The following is a 26,846-nucleotide window of genomic DNA, read 5'->3' as shown; positions in this document are numbered from 1 at the left end:
CAGGGTCTGAAGGAGAGGAAATTCTCCTTCAGGCCCTGGGATCCATATTCATATAAAAATAAAAAATATGGATATACTCACCCTCCGACGGTCCCTGGCTCTCAGCGGTGCAACCGGCAGCCTCAGTTCCTAAGAATGCAGTGAGTGTAGGACCTGCGATGACGTTGCGGTCTTGTGACTGGTCGTGTGACCGGTCACGTGATCGCGACATCATCGCAGGTCCTACACTCACTGCATTCTTAGGAACGGAGGCTGCCGGTTGCACCGCTGAGAGCCAGGGGCCGTCGGAGGGTGAGTATATCCATATTTTTTATTTTTATTCTTTATTTTTTACATGAATATGGATCCCAGGGCCTGAAGGAGAGTCTCCTCTCCTCCAGACCCTGGGAACCATACGCACCGCACACGTCGAAGATGACTGGGAACTTATAGGAACTTCCGATTCCGATTTCCGATATCACAAAAATATCGGAACTCGGTATCGGAATTCCGATACAGCGAATATCGGCCGATACCCGATATTTGCAGTATCGGAATGCTCAACACTATTGATGAGGCCAAAATTGAACTTTTTGGCCACAACCATAAACGTTACATTTGGAGAGAGGTCAACAAAGCCTATGATGAAAGGAACACCATTCCTACTGTAAAGCATTGGATGTGGATTGCTGATGTTTTGGGGATGTGTGAGCTACAAAGGCACAGGAAACTTTGTCAAAGTTGAAGGAAAGATGAATGCAGCACGTTATCAGCAAATACTGGAGGAAAATGTGCACTCATCAACCTGGAAGCAGCACATGGGATGTACTTGGACATTCCAACATGACAAAAATCCAAAACACAAGGCCAAGTCGACCTGTCATTGGCTACAGCAGAGCAAAGTGAAGGCTGTGGAATGGCCATCTCAGTCTCCTGACCTCAATATCATTGAGCCACTCAAGATCTCAAGCGTGCAGTTCATGCTAGACAGCCCAGCAATTTACAGGAACTGAAGGCTTTTTGCCAAAAAGAGTGGACAGCTTTACCATTTGAGGCTATGTGCACACGCTGCGGAATGGTGTGCGGATTTTTCCACACTGATTTTGATAAATCCGCAGGGAAAAAACACTGCGTTTTTCCTGCGGATTTATCGCGGATTTACCGCGATTTTTGTGCGGATTCTACTGCGGTTTTACACCTGCGGTTTTCTTTTATGGGGCAGGTGTAAAACTGCTGCGGAATCCGCACAAAGAATTGACATGCTGCGGAAAATAAACCGCTGCGTTTCCGTGCGTTTTTTCCTACAGCATGTGCACAGCGGTTTTTATTTTCCATAGGTTAACATGTTACTGTACACCGCATGGAAAACTGCTGCGGATCCGCAGCGTCAAAAACGCTGTGGATCCGCAGTAAAAACCGCAACGTGTGAACATGGCCTGAGAAAATAAAGATCCTCATCCACAACTACGACAAAAGACTTCAAGCTGTGATTGATGTTACAGGGGGCAATATATGGTATTAAGGGGGGATGTGAACTTTTGATCAGGGTCATTTGGATGTTCTGGGTTGTCATTATGATTTAAAAAGAGAAAACACAGTAGTTTGACAATAAATGGCTTCACCCAACCACTAATTATGAGTGGAGAAAAAGTGTTGGTGTTACCATTCATATTCTCTGAAAAAGGGCCAAAAAAACAAAAATTCTACTGGGGTATGTAAACTTTTGAGCACAACTGTACATTCTATGGGCCCGATGCATCCATGACATAATTCTGGCATAAAAGATTTCAAAAGTCACAAAATTTAGTCATAAGTGGGGGCTGTTCCTATATTTTGCCTCTTTTGGCATCTTCACACCAGTTTTTCCCAGCACGTCTGAACGGGGCAGAGTTGGGGTCGGATGAGGCATGGCAAGGGGTGTTCTCTATGCCTAACCTTAATGTTACTCCAGCATCGTGGCCACAACGTGCTGATGCAGCCTTAAAGATTGCTCATAGGCACCAGTTTTAATGAATCTTTAATTATTCATGTGTTTTTTAATGTGGAAAAAATATAACATTTTCAGAAACCATTGTAGTGTTTTCCTTACATTTTTTCCGTGATCTATCAAGCATTTTTACCACAGTTTTCACTATTGACATCAAGATGACTTAGCACAAAACAACATATCAAAACCGCATAAGGGCTGTCACACACGTCCAGATAATTCCGGTACCGGAATAAATCGGTACCGGAGTTATCCATGTCCGTGTGCCTGGGAACTCACGTAGGCCATACGTGCGGCACACGTGTGCCGCCCGTATGGCGAGTGGGTACCACACGGAGCGTGTGGTACCCACTCTGCATTGTGCTGAAGCCGCGATTCATATGTTCCCTGCAGCAGCGTTTGCTGCAGAGAAAATATGAATAATAGTATTTAAAATAAAGATCTATGTGTCCGCCGCCCCCCCACCCCCTGTGCGCCCCCCCCGCTGGTCAGAAAATACTTACCCGGGTCCCCCGTCGGCTGTAGCTCCTTCCTGGTCTGGCCGCGGCTTCTCTACTGTATGCGGTCGATTACACTCATGAATATGTGGCTCCACCTCCAATAGGGGCGGAGCCGACTATTCATGATTGTAAATGAGCGGCCCCACGTGACCGCATACAGTAAGCCGCGGCCAGACCAGGAAGGAGCGACAGCCGACGGGGGACCGGGGTAAGTATTTTCTGACCAGCGGGGGGGGGCGCACAGGGGGTGGGGGGGCGGCGGACACATAGATCTTTATTTTAAACACTATTATTCATATTTTCTCTGCAGCAAACGCTGCTGCAGGGAACATATGAATGGCGGCTTCAGCACCATGTGGGGGGGACAGCGCTTACTGTAGCGCTGTCTCCTGCACGCACACGGACCCCAGACGGAGAATGTCCGTGTGAGGTCCGTGTTTTACACGGACCCATTGACTCTATTGGCTCCGTGTAATCCGTGCGCTCCCACGAACACTGACATGTCTCCGTGTTTGGCACACGGAGACACGGTCCGCAAAAAATCAATGACATCTGAACAGATGCATTGATTTTTATGGGTTTACGTGTGTCAGTGTCTCCGGTACGTGAGGAAACTGTCACCTCACGTACCGGAGCCACTGACGTGTGAAACCGGCCTAAAGACGCACCAAGGACAGGTTCCTGTTCATAGCCTGTGCATAAAAAAAAACACAGCAAAAAGGCTGCATGTTAATATACCCTTAGATTACCATCTTAATTTTTTTCCAACCTTTTTTCTTACCATTTTTCGGTGATGTCCTTTTTATTTTTTAAGCATCTGCAAGTTTTTTTTTGTGCTTTTAATATAACAAGTCATGTGATTCGTAGATCATGGGATTCCAAGAATTATCTTAGAAATATATGATTTGTAATGACAATGCAGCAAAACTCAAGCAGAGTATCTATCTATCTATCTATCTATCTATCTATCTATCTATCTATCTATCTATCTATCTATCTATTATCTATCTGTCATATATCCATCTATCTATCTATCTATCTATCTATTATCTATCTATCATATATCTATCTATCTATCTATTATCTATCTATCTATCATATATATATTTATCTATCTATCTATTATCTATCATATATCGATCTATCTATCTATCTATCTATTATCTATCTATCTATTATATATCTATTATCTATCTATCATCTATTATCTATCTGTCTATCTGTCTATCTATCATCTATCTATCTATCTATCTATCTATCTATCTATCTATCTATCTATCTATCTATTATCTATCTATCTAGGCTTGAGAAAGGCTCACACATGGAGCCGAAACGTTGTTGTAAGCCAATATAGGCTAATAAATCATCTTTATAATTTTCAAAAGAGGAGTACTGTCTTCAATTTTTTTCACTATATTGAGGAATGGTATTTGCCTGAAAGACTTGGCACCCACATTCTATTTACTGCTTGCTAGTGCAGCTTTTTTTTCTCTTTATCTATCTATCTATCTATCTATCTATCTATCTATCTATCTATCTATCTATCCAGATTATGAATTGAAGTTGTAAGAGTATGTGCACACGTAGAAATAACCTCAGCGGATTTTTCCGCATCTGTTTTGAGAAATCCGCAGGTAAAAGGTACTGTGTTTTACCTGCGGATTTACCATGGATTTTAGGCCGGTTTCACACGTCAGTGGCTCCGGTACGTGAGGTGACAGTTTCCTCACGTACCAGAGACACTGACACACGTAGACCCATAAAAATCAATGCATCTGTTCAGATGTCATTGATTTTTTGCGGACCGTGTCTCCGTGTGCCAAACACGGAGACATGTCAGTGTTCGTGGGAGCGCACGTATTACACAGACCCAATAGAGTCAATGGGTCCGTGTAAAACACGGACCTCACACGGACATTCTCCATCTGGGGTCCGTGTGCGTGCAGGAGACAGCGCTACAGTAAGCGCTGTCCCCCCCACATGGTGCTGAAGCCGCGATTCATATGTTCCCTGCAGCAGCGTTTGCTGCAGAGAAAATATGAATAATAGTGTTTAAAATAAAGATCTATGTGTCCGCCGCCCCCCCACCCCCTGTGCGCCCCCCCGCTGGTCAGAAAATACTTACCCGGGTCCCCCGTCGGCTGTCGCTCCTTCCTGGTCTGGCCGCGGCTTCTCTACTGTATGCGGTCGATTACACTCATGAATATGTGGCTCCACCTCCCATAGGGGCGGAGCCGACTATTCATGATTGTAAATGAGCGGCCCCACGTGACCGCATACTGTTTTCCATAGGTTTACATGGTACTGTAAACTCAGGGAAAACAGCTGCGAATCCGAAGCAAAATCCGCAACGTGTGCACATAGCCTAATGTTCCTAAGAGGATCTGCTAGTGAGTGCTGGTGATATGCAGCATCAATATCATATCTTTGTGTCTATCATCTATTATTTGTGTATCACTTATTTATCTATATATCTTTATTTCTTTCTGACTCATATCTAAGCGCCAACTATCTATGTACCATATATATCTAATCTTCCTGTGTATTTATCTGATCACAAATGAAGATTTGAAGTAAACATATTCCTAAGGTGATCTGCCAGTAAATGGATGAAGATGATAGGTCTATGTACAGTACCTAGATCAGATTTTTGTATTGCTCTCGCTCCAGATCATGAACTATGAGTTATATAATATTCCCAGCAGGCTCTGTTAGTAAAAGAGTTGCAGTGCCACATCTATATACAGTATCTATACCATTTTTTTCTATCTGTTTCATGTATCATGAACTAAGAACTGAAGTGAAAATATTTGTGATGATCTGCCAGTAACTAGGAGGCGATGATACAGCTATGTACAGAAGCTATATAATATTTTACTATCTATCTATCTCTCCCCATCTCTTATTTCTACCCTCTCTGCCTCCTGGTCGCCCCCAGCCCCGGTGTGCACATCTCGGCAGTTCCCTGGGACCGGCCATTCCCGGCACATCCGCAGCTTCTCAGAACTCCCTGTCTTGTAACATTTTGCAACATTGTAACACTATCCTCAGCCTGTGATTGGCTGGCTGCGCAGCACGCTGGCCGCTGATTGGCCGCCTGTCCCGCCGCTCATGTGAATGTGTCCGCACTACTTCCGTGTTTGGCTGCAGCAGGGCCTCCCGCACCGTGTGATGAGAGCAGGTCTATGAGAGGGGAGCTGCCCGCTGCCCTGGTGACTGCTGGCCCCCGGGGGCCCTGTGCATGGTGACTGCTGCCGGTGGAGCTGTGCCTGACATCACACAGGGAGGTATGTGACTATGGGATTTCCCTGCATCATTCAGTCCACATGTAGCACTCAGGTGACACCGCTTACTGATAGGAAACATGGATTTGTGTTAACCCATCAAAGCTGCTGCAGAACCTCTTAGTACCACTCATCAGAGCTAGATGACAATGTGGATTTTGCAGAATATTACGCTTGTGATGTCATTTGTGCAGAATTGTACTTCTTGGATATTCATCGATGCCCCCCAGCCATAAACTGCACTTGTTTTTGGGGTCTTATCTGCAGGTGTGCATGTGTTTCTCATGAATCTGGGCCCTGGGGTCTCAGGGGTCCCAAAGGTTCCTTGCCCCCATACAAATATAAAATAATATTTTTAAAAGGTTGTTCCTGGGATAGTAAGATTTCTTACAATGGAGGATAACTGACTGATTGACAGGGGTCTGCCACTGAGACCCTCAGCAATCCTAACCCTGGCTTGAATGGAGAGGAGGTGCACATGCTCAGTCTCCGCTCCGTTCATTGTTTATAGACAGGGGCGTAACTTGTAGCATGTGGGCCTCAAAGAAAAAGCTCCAATAGGCCCCCCAATTATTGTAAGTCATTAATAGTATTGAGCTTTTCATATTGGCCAGAGGGACCTTTTGGGCCCCTTAGACTCCAGGCCGGGTGCGATTGTAACCTCTGCACCTATTATAGTTACTCCCCTGGCTATGGGACTGATCTCAACTGTTTGCGGCAGTAGATAATGGGGGATTCTTAGGAATGTTGCATTTTTCTATGGCCCGGGCCATGTGGCATGACATAATGCAGTGGTCCTAGCTATAGGGATGCTGAGGGGCAGAGTTTCATGACCGAGAGTCAGCGGCTGCAGCTGACACCGTAATGCTCCATATATTCAGTACTGTTTGTGGGAAAAAGTGCCACCAATGTTACTCAATTGAGCTGTTCAGATGACTGTTTTTTGCATTGAGCAAGTCTTCACGTGAAAAAATTGCAGCATGCACCCGTCATTTCTGTATTTGATATAGGATTCAAGTCTAAAAGTGCTCAAAAATAATCTGATCCCATGTTTATCATCTGTATATCATGCGATTTTTACTGATGCATTGCAATAGTGAACAATGAACATAGAAAACTGTTTTTGGTCTTGTAAATTTTTTTCACCTCTAATGTATAAAAATGAATGCCACATGGATGACAATACAAAAGAAAATATTTTTTTGTTCGGTATGAAAATTGGATGATTTTTTTTTTTTTTTTAATTTTAACATTTTTTTTTTTTAAACCCTTGTTTTAACTTAGCCTAAGGTCTCATTCAGATGCCCAATTTTTCCGCATGAGATAAAAACGGACCAATTATTGTGGTCCAAGTGTGGTCCAAGTGTGGTCCAAGTATCAAGATTTCTCAGGGGTCCCAGTGTGACTCCATTCACCTACATTCGGCTAAAATATAGCACCAGCACAGAGAGCTTATACTTTTTGCCACTCAAACTATCTGGTGGCCAAAGCTCCTTGCAGCCCCAGCCTAAATTTCGCAGATCTTTCATTTCATATGACACAATATTACAACCTGACAAAATAACTTCCATTGATTTGCACTAGTTCCATTGTGCCTTTTTTCCTATGGCAACATGACAAATTGATGAATAGGGTGAAGAAGAAAGTTATGTAACTGAAATTGCAACATCGTCTCCTTTGGGTATCAGCAAGAATCTCTGTGCTGCCCAACCCTAGGCAATGTCCAAGAAAGTCCTGACCATTACAGTAAATCAGACTGATCTCATCCCATAGGTGTGAACAGTGCCATTCTCTGATAGACACATTGCTTTCATGCAGCAAGCATGCCGTGAACATGTGCTGGTGCTAGAGGAAGCATGACTAGGCATGGCTGACTCATTGTGTAATCAGATCACTACAATCATTCACATGTCTGCCAGAAGTTTCTCCGCTAAGCAGAGGCGGTTGTATCATTGACTGCAATGGAGCTGGACATCTGCTTATACTAAATAGGTGAAGAATCAGGTGTAAAAAGTAATGTACATATCAATTTCAGATAGAGAGAGAAAGAAAGTACTGTCTGTGCATGTTGGATTTCCCAGGGGAGCATTGCACGGCCTCAGTTCTTGGCATGCCAGAGCCGGTATGTCACTCTCCACAAGGAGAAACGTTACCCCTTAGACCTACAAATTTACTGGAAGGCAATACCATCTGTGCATAGATTAATTACTCAGAGAGACATGGAGGTAGTATTACCTGCTTGTATATTATTTGTTCCAAGTGAGAGGGAAGAAGTACTATCTGTGCAGGCAGTGCTCTGTGTCTAGATGATTTATAGGCAGAGACAAGGAGGCAGTACTACCTGTGCCTACATCATTTACAGGAAGGCAATACCATCTATGCATACGTTGTTTACTCAGAGAGACAAGAAGGCAGTATTACCTATGTCTATATTAATTGTTCCAAGAGACACTGGGAAGCAGTACTGTCTGTGTCTAGATAATTTACTGAGAAAGACCAGGAGGCAGTTCTATTTGTGTGTAGATGATTTACTGGTAGTGACAGGGAGGCGGTACTATCTGTGATTGTATCATTTACAGAGAAAGACACGTAGCATTGCCTATCAATATCTATATCATTGACAAGGTGATACAGGGAGGCAGCACTATCTGTGCCTAGATAATTTACTGAGAAATACCAGGAGGCAGTTCTATCTGTGTCTATATAATTTACTGAGAGACCAGGAGGCAGTTCTTTGTGTGTAGATGATTGATAGGGAGGCGGTACTATCTGTGTTTGTGTCATAAGACAAAATAGGCAATGTGGGGGCGCCAATTTGCGTTCAAGCTAGGGTGCCAACCTCCGCTGGTAGGAAGGGTACACTAGGGTCCCTTAGGGCTTTATAGGGATCCATTTATATAGTAACACACAATCACGAGTTTTTACAGGCTTGGTGCCTTTAAGTGTTTGTTTGTCATGCTGAATTTAATAAAGTTTATATGTGTTAGGTATTAGTTTATGTTAGTCGCAATGCTATCAATATCTATATCATTTACAAGGTGATACAGGGAGGCAGTACTATCTGTGCCTACATAACTTTAAAATGACTTTCCACTCTTGAGATTAAATATGACATATCACTACGTATCTATAGTTCTTTAGTGCTATTTATTTTTTCCAGTGCCTTGAGAAACTGCTCTGTTTTCTGGGTTCTATTGATGCGCCCTTACATGTTGGGTGAATATGAGCCAAAGCTGCCATACTTGGCGACACTGGCCAGCCGTCCAATCTTGTTTAGATTGCCCTCATCCCACCAATGGCAGATGTCAGGGCAAAGAAGGATCAGGCTTATTGGATTTTAGTATGCCTGATCCCTTGTTCTTACGGAGTATAAGCCTCTGCCGGAGGTATCAGGAAGCCACCGATGTCCTCTCCTGATAGGACACACGTGGGGTCAGGTAGGAGTGCGGGGATACGGCCTTGTAATTGCACCTGCTCTGTAGCATCACCGATGTCCTTGCACTAATGGACCCGGCTGGTAAAACCCCAGTAGCAGTATCTTTACTTTCACAGAACCACAATTCATTCCAGGGTGTCAGTTTTAGGAAATCAGGGAAACTCGCAGCAGCCCCAATGACTTCCCTCACCACCCACCAGGCTATATTGAGTGGAGAGGGTCATCCGAGGGCACGAGAGACGAACTATGGCAGCTGTGGGCTAAAATTATATGTTCGGTCCTTGTGTATCTCTTAAGTGTTCTTCAAATGTCAACCTGAAGAAATGCTGAAGCTTCTTCTACCGCCAGATCTGAAACGGCATTCATTATATTTCCATGAAACGTCACTTAAAATACACAAAATATTTATTATGCGGAAAAATCTGATTTCTGAGATGTATCGGTTTCTAGGAAAGCTGGGTGGCAGGAAAACGGATATGGCCGTTATTATACTACAATGTCTCCGCTCTCCTGTATGCAGCAGTTCGGAGATGTATCAGTATATAGGTATGTTTGCATGGAGCTCTTTTTTTTTAATGCATTTTTGTTAGTTTTTTTGCCAGAAAATTGAATTGGAAACCACAGGCATTTTTTTTTCCATTTTGCATTTTTGGTGTATTTTTTATTTTTTTAAATCCTTTTACAACATTACAAAAATGCACCAAAACCTGTGTTTTTGATGCATCTTCTTTCCTGCCAAGAGAGCAGGTTTTGCTGCAAAAAAAAACTGCAGCAAAAACGGCTAGTGTGAACACAGCCTTCAGGACAGGAAAAGTAGATGAGCATTTAGGAGTTTTCCTATATGCACATTGACCTGCGGTGCGGATTGTAACGTAACAAATTCTGCTGTAGACTCTCAAAGCAGATTTCAGATTTTCCACTGCGGCATTACCACAATGAAAAACAAAAAATATGCTGCGTATGCACCCTGTGCACACAGCCTTAGACTGGTTTCACACGTCCTGATATTTCGTCCGTAGAACACTCCTGCACAAGGCAATCTTGCCTTGTGCACGCGCATTATGCTTTGCCCAACTGCGGGCAAAGCCGGATAGCATTAGTGAGCATGCGCCGGCACACTATGTCCCGGAACACAGCGAAATACTTCCGGGACATAGTGCGCCGGCGCATGTGCACTAATGCTATTCGGCTTTGCCCGCAGTTTGGCAAAGCATACTGCGCGTGCACAAGGCAAGATTGCCTTGCACAGGCGTGTTCTACGGACGAAAGCAAATCAACTTCAACACAATATTGCGGCCAGCGTGCAGCCAGTGGGTAAGGAAGGGGTGAATAAAACACCCGAAAACACCGCCCATCGGACCGAAAGAAAGGCCCGCCAAATTCAGGTGACAGGTTCCCTTTAAGCCGGCTTAGTAATGGAAAGGCGTCAATAAGACACCTCTCCGTTACTAATCCCTATAGTTGTTAAAGGGTTAATAAAACACCATACAGTAAGAAAAAAGTATTTTAATGAAATAAAACAATATACACAGTTTTGCCATCTATATTAGTCTGCCATTCCAAGCGAAGCCCTCGATCTCATGTAAAAAAGTCAACATAATAAACGAACAATATACCCATACCTGTCCGGCGTACAGTCAGTCCCACGCAGTAATCCATATCTAGGGGAATGTACAGTTTGCAACCGGGAGCGCTGCTAATGCGACTGCTCCTGGCTATAAATGACTGGGGAATGAATGAAATGCTGGGAGCGGAGCTTTGGTGACTAGTGGTGACGTAACTGAAGCTGCGCTCCCTGGCAGTATGAGCTAAGATGAACTGTTCAGCGTGGGAAAATCAGCTGGCATTTTCCCACGCTGAAGAGTTCATTTGAGTTCATGCCGCCAGGGGGCGCAGCATTGGTGACATCACCGAAGCTCCGCTCCCTGCATTTCATTCATTTCCCAGTCTTTTACAGCCGAAGATCGAGGGCTTTGCTTGGAATGGCAGAGTAATAAAGATGGCAAAGCTGTGTATATTGTTTTATTTCATTAAGTCTTTTTTCTTACACTGTGTGTTTTATTAACCCTTTAACAACTGTAGGATTAGTAATGGAGAGGCATCTTATTGACACCTCTCCATTACTAAGCCGGCTTAATGTCACCTTACAATAGGAAGGTGACATTAACCCCTCATTACCCCATATGCCACCGCTACAGGGCAAGTGGGAGGAACCCGGCAAAGCTCCAGAATTGGTGCAGCTAATAGATGCGCCTTTTCTGGGCAGCTGCGGGCTGCTGTTTTTAGGCTGGGGGCCCATATCCATGGCCCCTTACCAGCCTGTGAGTTTTGCCTGGTTTGTTGCAAAATATAGGGGACCCACGTGTTTTTTTTCTTTCATTCATTGTCCCTGGCTCGCATTGCTGCCGGTAGAGCAGGGGACAATGGATGAAAGCCGCGTTCAGCACCACACGCAGGGGAACAGCGGCTTACTGTAGCGCTGCTTCTCCCGCGGCCGTCCGTGCGCATGGAGGACAGTGTACACTGTTCTCCGTGTGCACGTGTGTGGGACGTTTGGCGGGCTGTGTATCTGGGTAAAAATGGACATGTCTGCGTGTTTTGCACATGGCCACACGGTCCGTCAAAACATGCTGATGTGTGCATAGACCCATTCATTTGAATGTGTCTACGTGTGTCAGTGTCTCCGGCACGTGAGAAAACTGTCACTACACGTACTGGAGGCACTGATGTGTGAAACCGGCCTAAGGGCTCATATTCACTTGTGCGAAACTCGGATGAGTCTCTCACGGCAATACCCGGCACTGCACCTGGCACAGAGGAGTGGAACGTGCGGCTGCATGTATTCCTATGCGGCCGCACGCTCTGATCTGAGTGCCGGCAGCAGCGCCGGGTATTGACGTGCCAGACTCATCCGAGTTTCGCGCAAGTGAGTATGAGCCCTAAGGATGGTATTACATGTGCCTTGGTGTTTGTGAGCAGCACAAGCAGTTTTCTACTAATCGCTGGACTGCACTTAGATTTGCAACTTGAAACACTGACAAATTGAGGTGCAGCAATCTGCAGTGAACCGCGTGCACCGCCGCGGCTACTAATGCACGTACAATTGCACGCAAAGGCTACGTTCCCACAATGAGTTTTTGATGTTGCAGATTTTTGAAAAAATTCACGTAACCTATGTTACTTAATAGGTGCAGAAAATCGGCAACATCAGTAACTCATTGTGGGAATGTACGGTAGTGTTAGATTATACTAAAGCAATGGAAAAACAAATAAGTGCGCCCATGGGTTTTTGGAAATCTCCTTCACTTTGCTTATACTGTAAAAAATGCAGCAAAAAAACGATTCAGGAGGGCCAATCCTGCAGCACTTTGTTTTACAATATCAGCAAAATGAATGAGATTTCAAAAATCCCTTTCGCACATTTGTTGGTTTTTTATTGCATTTTTAATCAGCTGTTTTTGTTTTTTTTTTAATTTGCAGCATGTCAAATCTTTCAGCCTTTTGTTTTTTTTTTCTTTGTGTTTTTCACCTGTTCTAATGAAAGGGGGGGGGGGAAATGCACTTAAAAAACGCACATATATGCAATGATTTCCTGCAGTCACTGGTTTTTGATGCAGAAAAAAAACGGATGTGACCATAACCTTCTAGTAAATGTATGGCAGCTGGTTTGGGGGTTGTTTCCAGAAACGTATGGAACTACAAGCGGTCGGAAAAATTTTTTTCCTGTGATTTTTTTTTTTTTTTTTTTTTTGTTATTTATAGGGAAGGGCTCGTTAATGATTTCTGACACTATATTTGCTGGTGTGTGCAATCTGCGAATACAGCAACTCGAACTTCTGTCAAGCAGCTTTTAATTATTCCATTACCGAGTCTAACGAGACAGCTGGTGATACTAGGTTTGTCCTTGCTGCCAGGCTCCTGCCAGATTTCGCTTTCATTGCTTGAAGGTGCCCTATACAATAAAACCGGTTCTGTTACCTGGAAGACTGTTGTGTGTTCGCCCTGTTGTGAGTGCCGCTGCCCGAGATATTACTGATGTCCTTGTCACTAAAGATGGCTGCACAGATCAGACGGACCGGGACTGACTGGTAGGACGTCACGCTCATCGCAATGTCTATGGGGTTGTCCAGTAGGTGGGGTGAGCTGTGGAAGATCGGGAAGGACACACGAAACGGAGGTAAGGTGCGGTAAACCTCCTGCTGCTGGGCCGCTCAGATTTCGGATGCAGGAAACAGTCACTCCACTCGCTCCTCCTGTATCTGGTGGTCAGGGCCCTCACTCCTCTTGGTATCTGTTGATTTAAGTGATTATTGTTATGTTGTAATGTCTTTTATTGTCTATATGTCGGTGCTATAGAAATAAAATTATGATTATTATTATTGTGAATATTTATCTGAATTTCGACATGTTAAACGATGACCTCAGTTGGGGGACTAGAAACTGAAAATGTGGCAAGTGAATTTTTAGAACAGTCCGAAAAGACAAATCCATCACATCTGAAAAAAATGTAAACTTTATTTCTTTGCAATACGAGGACGATGAATCAAAAATCCATCCATAAAAAGTCCCTTATAAGAACAAGCTGATTGACGCGTTTCAAAGCATAATGCTTCTTACTCGTCAAGTTAGGAACAAGAAGTGCTATGCTTCGAAACGCGTCAAACAGAATCCGGGAGAAAGAAATCCCTTGAAAACCAAACTGGTTGGCACGTTTTCTAAGGATAACTCTTGTTTCTCAGAAGGTTAGGAGTAAGAAGCGTTAGGCTACGTGCCCACGATCAGGAATAGCAGCGTTTTGGATGCAGCGCATTTGGAATCTATGATACTAGTGTTAATTAAGCAGGTAGCCTTAGGCTTCGAAGAGCGTCGTTTTTTTTCTTATCGGACTTTTTATACATGGATTTTTGACTAGTGATGAGCGAATATACTCGTTACTCGAGCACGGTCGGGGGTCCTCTGAGTATTTTTTAGTGCTCGGAAATTTAGTTTTTCTTGCCGCAGCTGAATCATTTACATCTGTTAGCAAGCATAAGTACATGTGGGGGTTGCCTGGTTGCTAGAGAACCCCCACATGGACGTATGCTGGCTCTCAGATGTAAATCATTCAGCTGCGGCAAGAAAAACAAAATCTCCGAGCACTAAAAAATACTCGGAGGACCCCCGAGCGTGCTCGAGAAATCTCGAGTAACGAGTGTATTCGCTCATCATTATTTTTGACACATCACCCTTGTATGGAATTTGTATTGGAACAAAAAGTTTACCTTTCCTCAGATGTGCTGGATCTGCCTTTTTTTTTTTTTTTTTCTCGACTATTCTTTTTGCTGTGGATTTAAGATCCTCTGCACTCGTGAAGACAGCTGAGTCGCTCACTTGATTTATCCAAGAGCCTTTTTTTGGGCCATAGCTCAGATCGACAAACTACAAGTGCTGGACTAACCATTTTCAGTAGGGCGTTGCCATTCTGGGATTCCAAAAAATGTCCTAGTTCTGTGTGTCTCCATGATTTCCAGAGTGGCTTCCACTGTTCCATTATTTTGGGCACCTTGCGGCTCATTATTCAGCTCTTCTAGAGCAGTGACGCAGCATCGAAGTATCACCGCGTAACTAGTAGAGCCTGGCAATCCTGCCTCTGTTCTTGGCATCTGCCCGGCAGGTATGTTGTGTACCTAGGCTGAGTCACAGGTTAAAAGTCCTCAGAGGAGAAATGGCAGGATTTTAGTTTGCAAGGTTTGCGGCCATTTTTACTGGCAGTGATTTTATACGTTGCGGTGACAACGTCATAGATCTCATTGACGTCCAATAAAAACCTGTCCATACATGTAGCGGAAATAGCGGTGCGGCCAATATAAGAAGCGTCGGGGTGTGCTGACAAACTTTTTTTTTTTTATTTTTTTTTAATGGGCAATTGTGTATTAGCAACCATTCTCATAATAAAATGAGGAGGAAAATGGAAGATAACTTGGCTAATGTTTCCCTAGGGATCAGCAGCGGCCCACAATATCTATAGGTAGTGCAGGACTGTAGACGGGACAGAAGAGGATTGTGGACCAGATGTAAAATGTTTGGCATTTGCAGTTTACTTTGTATAGGGTTACATCATGTATGTGACCTATTTTACTATAAAACATGCACTTTAGAAGAGCATCGGTTCCCGTTGAAGGTGGAAGAGGTCATCCCATAACATTAAGTTGACAGTGTTGCTAAATGTTTGCCTGAAATACTCTGTGCTGCTGATTTGTTTGCTCCCTATTCCATGCAATTCAACACAAAGACACTATTACATCTAGGAAATGAGAAATGATAATGGGAAGGGCCTTTGACCCAAGCCGACCTTAATCCGACTCCCCTAACAATTGGGGACATCAGTCTTGGTGTCAGGGATTCTGTTGCACCTTGTCCTGAAAATAAGGGATAATTGCTGTACAGGCAATCGCTGATCATGCCCACATTATCAGTCTCCTGGAGCCTGGATTTATCAGTGGTTACAGGGAGTGACGGGGTCAGAAAAGGGAATTTCTGCCGTCATAAATCCGAGAAATCTACAAAGTCTCACTATGGATATACTATGTCTGTGTTTATAAATATGCACAAATATTATGTATCACACTAGAAAAACAACATGTAGAAAGAGGTATTTATTTTATTTATTTTACTCACTTATATAGCGGCATTAATCATACTGATAGGTCTGATATTAGGACAGAGCAGTATTTATAAGACATCTGTCAGTAGGATCATTCCTCATAAGCCGTCTATATGGGCATGCAGGTCATAAAAAGTTGAATAAACTGATACCTTGATATCTGCAATCCGATGTCTTATTCCAGAGAAATCCATGTTTTTCTTAATATGTAAAAGATCTATGAGCCGAACATATATCTCCCCGAGAATCTGCCTCCAGAGCTTATTGTAAATGAAAGGGAGAGTTACCAGTGTGACTCATGTAACGACTGACAGTCTGCTCTCCTGATATAAATATCAGTGATTACATGTCTCACACTGGTTAAAAGACAAGATATAAGGCAGAACATGTGCACAGTAATGTCAATTTTTCTGGAGAAAGCTAAAAGGCGCTTCTTGTGTGATGTTTCCAGCATGAGAGGAGGCTGGACTGACAATAAGTCTCTCACCGGAGCGGCCTGTGTACGGCACAACTCCGTTAAGTGTGAAAATGAATACAACGTGGATTCTGCCCCGATTGCTGATGTACACCTAGTGGGTGCAGGACGAACTTTTTACAGAGAGAAAGAAGGGCGGTATGTCCCGGGCGCTGCCAAAGAATCACAAATCTTGAGGTTAAAAAACAGTTTTATTCATGCAACGTGTTTCAAAGTAGGTTTAACTCCTTCAGGCATTCCACGTTTCGGACTAGGTTTACTACCTTTTCGGGCAGTCTGTGTTTTGGAGTAGGTTTAACTTCTTTAGGCATTGTGCCTTTCGGACTAGGTTTATCTCCTCCTTTAGATGTTTCGCAGTAGGTTTCACTCCTTCAGGCGTTCCACGTTTCGGTGTAGGTTTAACTTCAGGCATTATTAAACCTATTCCAAAACGTGTTACATGAAGTATGAATTATTTTCAAGCTTTGCGATACTTTGGCAGCACCTGGGACCTAAAACCCATCTCCATTTCTCTATAAAGTGATGTGATTTTGACATTGCTATGCATTCTGGTTATTTTTTTGGGGTGTCTTTGCTGCATTTTTTTCAGGAGGATTCTGGGCAAAGATCCATTGCATTGCGTAAACTAAAAAGGTGGCTGGTCTAATTAGACAGCCTGTGGTCATTTGTCTCATCTGATAAGAGGACCCCCTAAAATTAATTTCATTCCATGTTATTTTCTGGCTGACAAATTGATCGCAGCGATCAGGCAACAAATGTTTAGTTTCATTGTGGCGCCACCACAGGACAAATTAAGCATTGCAGAAATGTAATGTCCATAGTCTACATTTACGCTGGGTCCTGAAAAGTAAGAAATGCTATACCTAGCTGCTCTCGGGATAGAACATGAGGGTCTGAGCAGAGGACCCTGTTACGTCAGAATGCCTTAATACTGCGCTCTAAAAGGGATTTTCTAAACCAGATAACAATTCCCTGTTGTACTTCTGGATGTGATAAAACATAAGAGGGAAAGTTCCTTTGAAAAGTCTCTTCCTAGTTTCGCCCCATGGCATTAATGTGTTACAGGTCATACATCCCTGTTTCGCCCGTCCTTGGGACTTCACCGGCACTCTATGGTTTTGCTTTGTCTTGTTACACATCCTTCGCCCACCTTTGGCTTTTGCTTCACTTTAGAACTGAAACTTAATTTTCTTCTTTCTGTTCCTTGAAACTTCCCATGAAACCGTCTCTATAGTATGAACACAAAACTAATTTCATGTAAAATATGGATATGTTGCATTTCGCTTATGTCTGAACTTGAAAACCTAAAAATGTGTCCTTTATGGGGAAGTTCAAGATAAGAATATGAGGATTTCTGATAAATGGTAAAGTTTTCTTAATTTTGTTTTCTGTAAAGTGAGTATTTCATTATATAATACACATATCATAATGATTTATGTCACTGCGACTTGTATACAAATCATCCCCAGTGGTTTGTATGCCCTGTGTCCCTATGACAACACTGAAACACTAGTGGAATTGTTGTCGTAGGGACAGCAGACGATAAGACCTTGTTATCGTAGCTTTCAACCTTTTTTAAACTTTTTTTTTTCAAAAAGATTTCTGCATTACTTGTAGTTGAAACTGTCTTGTAATTCCGTATTTCATGTAGTGCAACATGACTATATTTAAAGGGATTTTCCAGAACTAAGATGTTGATGACTTATCCCTAAGATTTGGAATCTGACTGTCGTGAGTTGTTACAGGCAGTGTCCAGATAGGAAAACTTTATAGGATCTGAACTGCGGTACCCAGGAATGGCCACTACACAACGTATAGAGCAGTAGTGTTTCTCTTCTACACTAACCTTGCTCTTTTATTTTGATCCATGAATCCACACGTCTGTTTCTCGGTTTAACTTTCCATGCTACCGGGTTTGGTTTCTGGCCCAATATAATCCTGTTAATGGACCGGGCTTATATCTAACGAGGAACTGGTGGCAGTCCTACTGAGCTGACTAGGCGCTGTTTCACAGGCTGAGAGGCCCTTTTCACTAGCACCAGTCAGGGTTGTGAGCGAGTGTGGTATTACATTAGTGACTGCATAGGCCTTTCATTCCCCGTGCCTCCTTGACCTGTGTGGACATGGGATCTCTGTGTAAAACTGTACCAAGCTGACCTTGCGCGTCTTCAGGGCGTGCAGAAGTCGCGTTGGTGAAAGTGGGGACAGCAAATTACATGATCCTTCTGACGTAATAGTGACATCAGGCAGGGTGGCGAGGTGCGGGTTTGTCACAGCTTGTTTTTGCAATCACTTTGCAATTTGACTGTTAAATAAGATGAGAGAACCCCTGTAAGCTACTAAACCACTTCCAATTGCCAAGTGAGGCACTAAGGCCGGCGTCACACTGGCGTATTGCATCCGATGCGAGATCATCGGATGCGATATGCTAATGACACTCGGCTCCTGCTCGCAGCAGAGCAGGAGCCGAGTGTCATGGGTCTGTGCTCCGATTCTCTCGCACAGGGAGGATCGGAGCACAGCTGCGGAGGAGGCGGAGAAATGAATTTCTCCATCTCCTCCATTGCTGGGGTCTGCTTATAACGCACAGCACTCGGATGATATCCGAGTGGTGTGCGCGGTCTCACTTGCGCCCATAGGTTTATATGGGTGCGAGTGAGCCGAGAGTTTTTCTCGGTCCGAGACAATCGCAGCATGCTGCGATTGTCTCGGACTGAGGAAAACGGCCGACAAAAAGTCGGCTGGTGGGAGCTGCCCCATAGCTGAACATTGGTCCGAGTGCAATGCGATTTTTTTTTTTTATCGCATTGCACTCGGCCGTTTAAAACGCCTGTGTGACGCCGACCTAAAAGTGTCTAAAGCACATAATAAATGTGGTCCAAGTAAGCCTTCTATGCAAATTGAACCAGAATTCTGGAAAATTTATCCTAAATTTCCCCTGTTATGTGTACAAGGAAATAATTTTCTGTGCACCACACTTTTCAGGAAACTAAGATCAAATCTCTTCCTACTATATAATAAAGAAAATTCATAATAGAAAATGAAATAAAAATATTTGGTGATTTAAAATGGGGAAAAAGAGGAAATAAACCATTCCTACTAATATACCGTATAATAGTAAATAATTATGTGATATTACTTAAATCTTCTAAATTTAAATCGTAAATATTCTTTGATATTTTGTACTTGAAATTGGTCACTATATAGTAGTATTATTATTATTATTATTATTATTATTATTATTATTATTATTATTATTTATTGTTATAGCGCCAAATATTCCATGGCGCTTTACAAGTGAGGAGGGGTATACATAATAAAAACAAGTATAATAATCTTGAACAATACAAGTCATAACTGGTACAGTAGGAGAGAGGTCCCTGCCCGCGAAGGCTCACAATCTACAAGGGATGGGTGAGGATACAGTAGGTGAGGATAGAGCTGGTCATGCAGCGGTTTGGTCGATCGGTATAGTATAATGCAGTTGGCTTATGTTCTTGAGTGATTATAGTGTTTCCAAATTTTCTATTATTATCTATTTTTTTATTTACTTTTTTTTTCCTGTCCTTATTTTTCTGTGTCTTTTATTCTTTTTACATTCCATGTCTCTCTCTGAGAATTACTAACAGGGATCAGTTGTGTTCCATTATTTATTTATTTATTTATTTATTTTTGCCTGATTTTTTTTTTTTTTTTTTTTATTTACGCCAGCCCCTTATTCAAATGAGTAGAGCAGAAAATGTCATAAAGTCAGTCACCCCTCCTCTCTTATTGAAAATAGCAATTCCATTAGGTTAGGTTCACACAACGGTTTTCTCTCAATCCGAGAAAAATGTTTGGCCAGAGTTTGGCCAGAGTTTGGCCAGAGTTTGGCCCAAAATTGGACATGCCACACCCTTTTTTTTTTCTTTTTCCTTGGACCAAGGAAAAAATTGGACATGTGCACAGCCCTATAGAATAACACTGGTACGAGTGCGATCTGTTGAAATCACAGATTACTTTCGTCCTATATCAGGCGTGTGCACGAGCCCTAAGACCGAGTAAAACCATGCTTATTCATGAGTAGATTGAGAGTAATAACTGAAGGCCAAACATCTTTCTGCCACTTGTTATTTTGCAGCCTTAAGGGTATTTCCCACCAATAAAGGGGTTGTCCAGTTTGAGTAATTCTGTTTTGGTAAAAGGTACTCTCCCTTGACAATAAGCTGACCACACAGTATCTTACTGCTGAAACTTCTTGTGTTCATGTAATCTGTAGGGGAATCCGGCCACAAGAGTTCAGCTCACTTCATGTACCATCAATAAGAATATGAAGAATTACACAGTCCTCTCATAACCAGAAATGGATAAAATTGCAAAATGTTTGTAAACAAGCAACTTTTCAATTTACCTCTTACTAAAAATCCTCTCCTGTCTCAACAGGGGAATGTTTAATTTTATATTTTTTCTGCTTGTTGACTAGGATAAGGGTCACGTCTGCAGTTCATCTGAGGTGGCCGATCTCCTAGACAAAGACGTGCCCGCTAAAACTTGAAAGATACGTAACTGGATCCGGCAGAACTAACTTTAAATGCTGCAGAATTAAAGTTCCCATGTATTTTAGACCAGCGGCTCAACCATGCTGCCGGCGTATACTGTCAGTCAGAAGCACTTCCCCCTTGGAAAACAGGAAGCCGAGAGGCAGGGGAGCTGTGTGCTCCTGAAGAAAAATAACGAGAATAACCCTTTAAAGTAGAATTCCCCTAGAGGATGTATAAAATAGGTTTACTTTACCAGATAATTAGTTTAACATAAAAAGATATTCCATCAGTGTCCGGAAATTCTGGGATTCCATCCCTGAATTAAAGGGGCTACGATGCTCGACAAAGGGTACAGCTTCTTTTAGGCTTAATGCAGACTCTGGATACTTTGATAATGCGGTTTTGCTCCTTTTTTTTTTTTTTTAATTTGTAGTACTGAAGCTTGAAGGAAATGATAGAAATGACAAGCTCACGATGAGCGCACTCCATGAAACTCTATACCTGCAAAACAATAGTGTGCCGGGAATAGAAGTCCCCAATTAGTAATGACAGGAGCTTCGTTGGATAAAGCAAACTGCAGCAAATTGTAGTCTGATATTAGGACTATGCAGTCTGAGGGATCTTATTATTTGTCATGCCGCTACACCAGGTGCTCTCTAAAAGCTGCCAGGTTCTTGTACCGTTACTTTCCTTGCTGGTTTTGCCAGTCTCTTTGAGTACTGTTCAGACTGATCTGTCAGGGTACAATACATGGGTCAGCACTAGTGATGAGCGAACGTGATCGGATAAGGCGTTATCGGAGCATGCTCGGATACTAAGGCCATGTGCACACGTTCAGGATTTTTCGCGTTTTTTTTCGCTATAAAAACGTGATAAAAACGCGAAATAAACGCTAACATATGCCTCCTATTATTTAGAGGGTATTCCGCATTTTTTGTGCAAATGTTGCATTTTTTTCCGCGAAAAAATCGCATCGCGGAAAAAAGCAACATGTTCATTAAAATTGCGGAATTGCGGGGATTCCGCACACCTAGGAGTGCATTGATCTGCTTACTTCCCGCACGGGGCTGTGCACACCATGCGGGAAGTAAGCAGATTATGTGCGGTTGGTACCCAGGGTGGAGGAGAGGAGACTCTCCTCCACGGACTGGGCACCATATAATTGGTAAAAAAAAAAAAAATTAAAATAAAAAATAGTCATATACTCACCCTCTGATGGCCCCAAGAGTGTTCCCGCCTCTCCGGTGCACGTTGCCGCTTCCGTTCCTATAGATGGTGTGGTGAAGGTCCTGCGATGACTTTGCGGTCTTGTGATTGGTCGCGTGACTGCTCACGAGACCAATCACAAGCCGCGACGTCATCGAAGGTCCTTCACACACAAACCATCTATAGGAACGGACGCGCCGAGGAGATCGGCTGTCTGCAGGTGAGTATAACCATTTTTTTTTTTTTTTTTTTAATTATTTTTAAACATTCTATCTTTTACTATTGATGCTGCATAGGCAGCATCTATAGTAAAAAGTTGGTCACACTTGTCAAACACTGTTTGACAAGTGTGACCAACCTGTCAATCAGTTTTCCAAGCGATGCTACAGATCACTTGGAAAACTTTAGCATTCTGCAAGCTAATTACGCTTGCAGAATGCTAAAAAAACCGCGAAAAAAACGGAAAAAAAACCGCGCAAAAAATGCGGATTTCTTGCAGAAAATTTCCGGTTTTCTTCAGGAAATTTCTGCAAGAAATCCGGACGTGTGCACATACCCTAACTGAGTGTCTTCGGTGTGCTTGGAAAATGTTTGAGTCCCGTCTGCTGCATGTCTCGCGGCGAAGCCTAAGATAAAAACTAAATGAGCAAATACCCTGTAGGTAAGTAAATGAATGAATAAATAAATAGTAATAGTACATGTAAATTACATAGGGCACTTTAAGTTAACACTATTTTCATCAACGAAAGTGTAAAACCATCCCACCGCAACAAGGTGACCCAATCAAGACTGACCCTAACACTTGTAGTTCACCTCACTATGTCAGAGCAGAACCCAGACCTGACTGTTCAGACATCTGCCAGTGGGAAGCTACAGTATATAAGAAAAATTGAGGGCATTCCACAGGCAGGTGTCAGAATAGTCTGTTCTGGGTCCTGCTCTGCCCCATCTATATTGAGGTCTGCTGACACATAGATTTAATATTAGAGATAGGACCGTGCCAACTGGGTCACCTTGTCGCGGTGGGATGGTTTTAATGCTTTTTGATCAAAACATTGTTACTAATACTAAGTCCTTTATGTAATTTACATGTACTATTAGTATTTATTTGTTTACTTGCTAGATGATATTTGTTCATTTTGTTTTTATTTTAGGTTTAGTCTCCTAGGTGGCCACAGTGTGAATGTGCTCCGACACTTTGCACTATCCGCTATTACTCTGCCAAATTCACTTTGTCCTAGTGAGGTGGTGTCCTGAATGGGGAGAGGAAAGTAAACCACTGCCAGACACCTCTGGTTGTGACTTGCCTACCGTGAGAAAGGGTTAGGCAAGTTAAAATTTATCATGATCCTTCTGTTCCCCCCCCAATATTTGCCATTGGGAACATTTCAGGACACCCCTATACATATAGATTGTCGGATGATCCTGTTAATATCAACATGTATAGTTGACTCTAATTTGAGTTTGCCAACTGCCACATATATATGATCATTATGTGCTTATGTCTTATGTGATTACTAGTGAAGAGAGAATGTGCTGGGATAAGGTGTTATCTGAGCATGCTCAGGTGCTAAGTGTCTTCAGCATGATCGAAAAATATGTTTAGTCCCCACGGCTGCATGTCTCACCGCTGTTCGACAGGCGCAACACATGCAGGGCTTGCCTGTTTGTTAGGCAATCCATGCATAGGTTGCGGCTGTTGAACAGCCACGAGACATGCAGCCACGGTGACTGAAACATAGTATTCGAGTACGCCCAAGATACTCTTAGTACACGAGCATGCTCGAATAGCACCTCATCACTAGCACTGGTGCTCCCTGTCTGCTTCACATTAAGCTAATTTGAGTTTGGTCACGTTAAAGGGTTTGTCCATTACTTGGGCAACACCTTGTCACTCCTAATGTTTGGGCCTCGTTAAAATAAAAACACCTATACTCGCCTCAGGTGATGATGCCATTCCAGCAGTGTCGGCAGTCGTGTTCCCGGACTCATGTGAGGTTATGTCAGGTGAGCCCTGCGCCCAATCTATGCCGGCGTCACTGTCCCCTCCTTCGGATGTATTGACCATCAACAGGAAGTCAAGGCAGCTGCTTCTGTCTGACTTCCTAATGATAGTTAATTTGTCCAAAGGCGGGGACAGTGATGCCGCAGCTGATTTGGGCGAAGGCTCAACTGACATAGCCTCACATGAGCACCGGGAATGGCGCCATCACCGGAGGTGAGTATAGATGTTTTTTATTTTAACGGGGCCCAAACATGAGGAATGACAAGTAATGGACAAACCCTTTAAGTCTTTAGTCTTTGAATACAGTACTGGAATATTTGGAAGCAGATTATATCAATGCATGGAACACAATGAATAATAATAAATAAAAGCACTTGCCTCTGTTTCCATGTAAGTATAAGCAGGTTGCGGGATGCAGTGATGGACAGGAGGCAGACCAAGGGTTAACAAGGGGTTTAATAAACAGTAGTTACTCCTCGCAGGGAGATATGTACACAAGGAGCAAGGTTATACCCAATACAGAGAGAACTAATAGGGGGAAGGTTTTATACCGAACAGGGGAGAATAATACAAATAATACTCTTAACACTTTTGGCATCAGCCACGGGGGTGTGTTCCTGCCCGTGACTGAGGAAGTTTAGATTACGTGACAAAAAAAAAGGATCTGTCACAGTTCTGTGAAAAAAAACAAAGCAAAAAAAAACGAGGGAACTTTCCTGGTGTTAACGGTGTCCTCCTGTGGTCCTGATGATGGCGGTATCATCTGGTGAACCTGGCGATGGCGGTGATAGTCTGTGATATTATCACGGGCATTGGTCCCAACGGATAAATGAGGAAGGAGGAATAGTCTCTTCCCTCAGCGGGGAGAGTCCCTACACTGCCGGACCCTGTGACACAGTCCCGACACACTCTATAATGGCCAGCTTGGTCCGCTGTGCCGTATCAATGAGCGCCTGTATCCCGACCTTGCCTCTCACGGTCAGTACTCCCGGCCGGGGTGGTCTTGTCAGCAGTCTCTTAAAGGTCCGCGATATAAGCGGGGACAGCTGTGTTAGCGAGGACAGTGTTATCTGTGGTGTCTCAGCGGGTCCCCATCGGTCGTTTCCTGTCAGCGCATCCACTCGTCCCCGGCTCCAGTCAGCGCCGCCCCGTCGCCTCACAGTTGATCTACTCTGACGGGACTCTCTCGCGCGCGCCGTTCCCGCCTGAACTTTTACATTTCTGCAGTCTACACTCTGACACCCCAAGCTGTCGCCCTTGTATCCTATGTGACAGACTCCACGGTTCCGGACCCGTTACGGATGAGGCAAACCTGGTTAGTTTCTCCCCCTTACATAAGTAGAACAGTGCACTCAGTAAGTATCCAGTAGTATGTTCTTCATGTACAATGTCAATGTGTCATTTTAAGGCGGAGAACCTTTTGAGGTTTTCTACTGATCTGATATTAAAAAAAAAAAAAAAAAAAGTAATATACGTTTGGAGAAGTAGAATGAAATGAGCCGGGATTGAGTCACAATTGTTTGGTCGATGTTACACATAACTCTGCATTGTCTGTCCCAGAGGGCCGGTCTGGGGAAAGACCAGCACATCAAACGTGGTATCACTGTTCACCACCTCTGTGACTCACACAAGGCTGCACAGCGTTCCCTGCCTTGCCCACTTCAGGTTTTTTTTTTCTATGACCAAAGTTCACTACGTCGGATATAAAATGTGAGATGGCTGCAGGGTCTAAATCAGACGGTTAGTCACTACGCGAGACATGCAGTGCTCATTACGTCACTGACTCTGCTCTCAAGGTAAGATTCGGGATCTTCCAGAAACCACAAATGGGTCAGAATTACTAGGCCTGCCGCCCCAGACCACAGACGCGAAAACAATGCTCCTACGTAGTGAGCTGGATCAGACTAATGGCATCCTGGAGGAAACAGAACGTTTCTAGGTGAGACGCCCGCAGCAACCACGGGACCTAAGAAAATTCTACACAGGGGCTTGCAATGATTTCCTCCCTGGCATCCTGCCCCTACTGTTCTACGACAGATACCAGCTGTCATGGTTTTTTGCCTTCTCCTAACCACAAACAGTTTTACTTGCACGGTTCACCTCGGGCATGGGACAAGTGTACAAAGCCACACTTTGTCTGTGAGCTCTGAATCCATGCCAGATTTCCATTTCTGTATCCAGCGGCTTAGCGGGGCCTCGCTAAATCCTTTCACAGTCACTGACTGGCATTGAAATGCAACTTATTGAGGAGGGGCGGTGTGGAGACTTGGCTTACGTCAATCTTTATAATTTGCATAAAGAGCAGTTCCCTAATTTTTTATTTTTACCGCTTTCAGCTTGATCTCGAGCCATGGTGACTTGATGGATGAACACTCTGTAGGAAGATCGATCTTGTACAAGCCTAGATAGGTCCACCAGGGCCTTCTCCACCGTTATCTTGATAGTATCAAGCCATCGGTTGCTGGTCTTCCTCTTCGTCTAACCTACTTTTTGTGATTGCTATAGTAAGCTAAGTTTTACAGGATTTTGACAAGGTACTGCTTAGTCCTATAAGTCCAGGTTCAGGAGTTCGCAGTTGGTTATGGATAAGAGAGGGAAACTGCAGGAATGTATTGTCCCTCAGCTTCCCTCCCGCATTATTGAGATATTTGATACTACAAGTATTTAAAATTATTTGAGGTTCTTTATAAATCTGGAACTCACTTTCCATACTTCATCCAGCCATTTTTCCATCTTAATAAATGTTTAGGAAATCGGAGCCTTCTGTAACTTCTGTTGATTTAGGTGGACTCTTGATGTTGTAGTCCCAGG

The 26,846-nt window shown here is 43.4% G+C and overlaps 1 protein-coding gene across 3 annotated transcripts in view; it reads left to right on the top strand.

The window, feature by feature from the left end:
* The first annotated feature begins 5,581 nt into the window (after window positions 1-5,581).
* Window positions 5,582-26,846, top strand: part of GPD2 (glycerol-3-phosphate dehydrogenase 2) — a 217,682-nt gene continuing 196,417 nt past the window's right edge. For 2 of the 3 annotated variants that reach the window (XR_013217808.1, XM_077272929.1), the window contains exon 1: window positions 5,582-5,753. The gene's annotated coding sequence lies outside the window, so the exon portion shown is untranslated. Of the gene's footprint in view, window positions 5,754-13,190; window positions 13,275-26,846 lie in introns of those variants that run through there. The other variant, XM_077272930.1, reaches the window with a different exon arrangement.

The sequence above is a fragment of the Ranitomeya variabilis genome, chromosome 7 (genome assembly GCF_051348905.1).
Source record: "Ranitomeya variabilis isolate aRanVar5 chromosome 7, aRanVar5.hap1, whole genome shotgun sequence".
NCBI lineage: Eukaryota > Metazoa > Chordata > Amphibia > Anura > Dendrobatidae > Ranitomeya > Ranitomeya variabilis.
The sequence above is the reverse complement of the archived record's forward strand: the minus strand, read 5'-3'. Positions and strand labels throughout refer to the sequence as shown.